This window comes from Oreochromis niloticus, linkage group LG17, assembly GCF_001858045.2.
Source record: "Oreochromis niloticus isolate F11D_XX linkage group LG17, O_niloticus_UMD_NMBU, whole genome shotgun sequence".
Classification (NCBI taxonomy): Eukaryota; Metazoa; Chordata; class Actinopteri; order Cichliformes; family Cichlidae; genus Oreochromis; species Oreochromis niloticus.
The window spans coordinates 22,256,112-22,259,752 of record NC_031981.2 but is presented as its reverse complement, the minus strand read 5'-3'; the positions used below and the strand labels follow the sequence as shown (position 1 = coordinate 22,259,752).

Here is a 3,641-nt window from a genome sequence, read left to right as displayed (position 1 = left end):
ATACTCACAGCCCAGATACAAAGCAGTCTGAGATGCCGTGGCATTGGTCACATGTGCTCAGCATCGACCTGTTTGCTGCCAGGATGAGCGAGCAGGTCACAGATTGATAAACTGAAACGCTGTGGGCGCATGAGGGAAGACTCTGATTTTTAGAGATGATTGTGTTTTCCTGGTCAACAATCATCCTCTTTTGTTTGCACCATTGACTCAAATCAATCAGCTGCTTATCTAGAAAAATAAAATCCAGGAACAGTGGACCTCCACAACTTCATTTCCATCCAAATGACAGTTTGCTGTTTCTTCGGAATAAATTGGTTAAAAACCTCTCATGTTCATCTTTTTTAGTTGGTGTCGAGATGGTCCAGCGCTGTGCTGCTGCTGTGCTGCTGCTGTGCTGCTGCTGTGCTCCGTCTCGATCTTAAACCGGACAGGAACACTGGAGAAATCGTGATCCTCTGCTCTGAAATCCGGTGTGACTGATCCTCTTTTCCAGTCATTTGAAAAAAAAAAAAATGCTATTTCTAATTAATAATTAAAATTCTGTACCTTTTTTAATGAACCAAGAGTTTCATTATGCAGCAGAACTAAGGGAGGGTTCAGAGTCGCCTGATCCAGTCTGAAGGCTCGGCCTCCAGTTCAACTTTTAGAACCCGGAGTACTTCAGACTGAAGACCTCTGTTAGAAGAACATGGATAATATAAGAGGATATTTTTGTTTCTTGGTTGTTGTTTTTGTACTAGCTCTGCCCTCTCCTGTTGATGGCGACCCTCCAGGGGGACCTGCTGAAACCCTGCTTTAAAACTGTAGTCCAAAGAGCAGGTGGTGACGTGTCTTCAACATGACTTATGTAAAATAACAAACAGACCAACACACAGTCGCCTGTAATAAATCTCAGAGGTTATCTTGATGTAAAACGAGCCCGTCTGTGTGAATGTTTGGACAGTGTGGGTCTGAATATTATTTATCTGTCGCCTGCATACGTTCACATCTCTGAGAGAGAGGCAGATGGTAATCCAGAGGCCTGCAGGAAGAATAAATCATAGCGACACCTTTAAATGGGCGAGAGCTGTTATCAAGATAAAAACAACTGTAGTGGCTGGTTTAAGTCCTGGGGCGGCGGGGTGACGGGCGTGATGAATCTCTGAGACCTGACAGGCCGTTTCATTTCCAACCGTTCCCTTCTGGATGCAGACGGAGGTATGGCTGAATTCACTTTGCCTTTGCCTCTCTTGTCATGTTTTATTTTCCTCGTTTTCTGCAGGAATCTCATCTGTTCTTCTCATCACAGCTGAAATTGATTTTGTCATTAACAGGGACGATCAGTCTGAAAACAAACCAGCAGCTCATCATGTTTTCCGTTAAAGAAACACCAGGACAGTTATTTCTGGATCCGTTAAGGTCAATAAGGTGATCAGCTGGGCCATGTTAGGTTCAGCAGCATGTCATTGTTCAACTAAATCTGTGTCTTCTGCCTGTGATTTGAACCATGTGACATAGGAGCTCATCTGCTATCGGCCCTGATTCTGTTCCATTAAACTGTCCTCAGGTTAGAGTCCATCTGGGGAGATCTGAAGAAACTCAATAGAAAGGATTAGTGTTCCTGCTGTTTTTAATGAAACGTCTGACCAATATTATGGCTGCTGTGAGGTTATTATGCTAACAGACTCTGTGAAATGTTAGGATTTTATTGCCTGTTGCTTAGCAGTAAGTAGCAGGTATCTGTGTCTGTAGCTTGAAAACCTAGCTTGATAGTGTTTACTCATGAATGATCACTTTACCTTCTCATCCATATAAGAGAGCTTCTGGCTCCAATTAAGCAATGTGGCAACAGCCAAAATGCTAATGCTTCAAAATGTAGTGAATATGTGATGTCACCTTGTCTGCGTCCATCTTTTATCCCATCTAGGCTAAGAGCACACCTATCCTACTGAGCTAACTGCCCAGCACACCATGCTAACTTGCCCACAGGTTCATAACACTGGAGGGCTTATATTTTTGAAAACAGTCTCTAATGACACTACTCCATGAGCCGTGCACCACAAGACTGTCTGAGTTTAAAACCAAATAAAATATTGCTTTAAAAAATTAGACTGGACGAACATCTTCATAGATCAGTCTGGTCTGGGCACCATCAACATTTGAACAACGTTTGATACCAAAGCAATATCTGTTAACAGGATGATTCTGCTATATATTCTGACTGAATCTTCTGATTTCAGAAGACTTTATTGGACATTTCTTTGCTTTCTGTTTGGTTTGTCTTGCTGATCTGTAAGTCCATTACAGTCCAGATCCAGTGGCGTTAATCCTGTTTGAATGAGGCTTACATGCAGCTTTCTGCGTCCAGTGTGTGCATGTCTGTTAGCTTGCCTTGACCATCTTCAATGAAAGGAAGCTGCCAGTCCATCACTGCTTATCTTTCCTGCGCAGCCTCCTCATTGTCGACAGTTCACCATTTTTTAAAAGGGTGACATCTGACCAAAGAGGAATCCCACCACCACAGTTTCCCGCCTCCCCCTGAGGATTATCCAGCACATGAGCTGCAGTGTTGCACTAATATTAGTCAGAAGCTGTGTGGCTGTGTCGCTCTGCTCACAGGTGAGGGTTTCTCTCTAGGCGTGACTGTCTGAATGTTAATGAGGTGGCGGATTGCGCCAGATCTGCTCACGATGTCTGAATGTGTGAGTCAGACCAGATGTGCAGGTCACAGCTGCTGTAAATAAATGCAAATCAGAAAGTGATGAGTCACATTTGAGCGCCAGGTATTTCAGATCCAGCTCACTGCAGATTCTGTCTGGGTGCATCACTGAAGTAAAATATGAACTCTGGCAGCTCCTCCGTCATTTGTATGGACGTAAACACACAGACGGCTCACAAGTGAGGCTCACCTCATGATATTTGATCCAGTCAGCTTTCACAATGTGAGACCCATCATCAGAAGTGATATGCTAATGAAAGAGGTGAGAGTGTGGCATACCAAACACCATCCGTGCTACTGTCAAACCAGTTTGGACCAAAGTTATTAAAGGTATACAGTAACACTACACTACAAACCAACAAAAGATGTCAGAAACAAAAATTATTCTTAAAAAAAACAATGAAAATTAACCAAGCAATATCTTGTGCCTATAAAATTAAATAAAATACAGCATGAAAAAGAGTTAGCTGCCTCCATAAGGTGGTGTCTGTATAAAAATATAGCAGCGAAGGCTTCAGAAATATGAACACATTTACTGAACTTTGTTAGACAGGTCATTGTTTAATGTCCAAACATGGATAAATCCACATGAACAGCAAGATCTATGCTTCCTGTTTCATATGGGAAGTACTTGACTTTAACTACACCGCTAACATCTGCACAGCTAACATCTGTCGCTCACTCCTGTCCTGTCCTCAATCCTCAACCGACCAATCAGCACACAATAGTAGAATGAGGGTGTTTTATGGACAAAATCAGCGTCACTGTGAGAAAACCTGAAAGATAAAAGCTGTTTTCTTCCAGTTCGTGCATGTTATGATTTATGAAAACTAAAATCAAATGTTTTTGTCTAGAAGTGGAAATCTTCATTTTTACTCCATTAAAATCAACAAAAGGAATTGACTCCAATCATCTAGCACATTAATAAAAATGAAACCAATCT

General features: G+C 42.1%; 1 long non-coding RNA gene across 1 annotated transcript; it reads left to right on the top strand.

Moving 5' to 3' along the window:
• The first annotated feature begins 420 nt into the window (after positions 1-420).
• LOC112842599 (uncharacterized) lies at positions 421-2,034 on the top strand. Its single transcript, XR_003214436.1, has 3 exons — positions 421-1,197; positions 1,314-1,398; positions 1,547-2,034. It is a non-coding gene; the product is annotated as an uncharacterized LOC112842599 (long non-coding RNA).
• Positions 2,035-3,641: the final 1,607 nt, after the last annotated feature.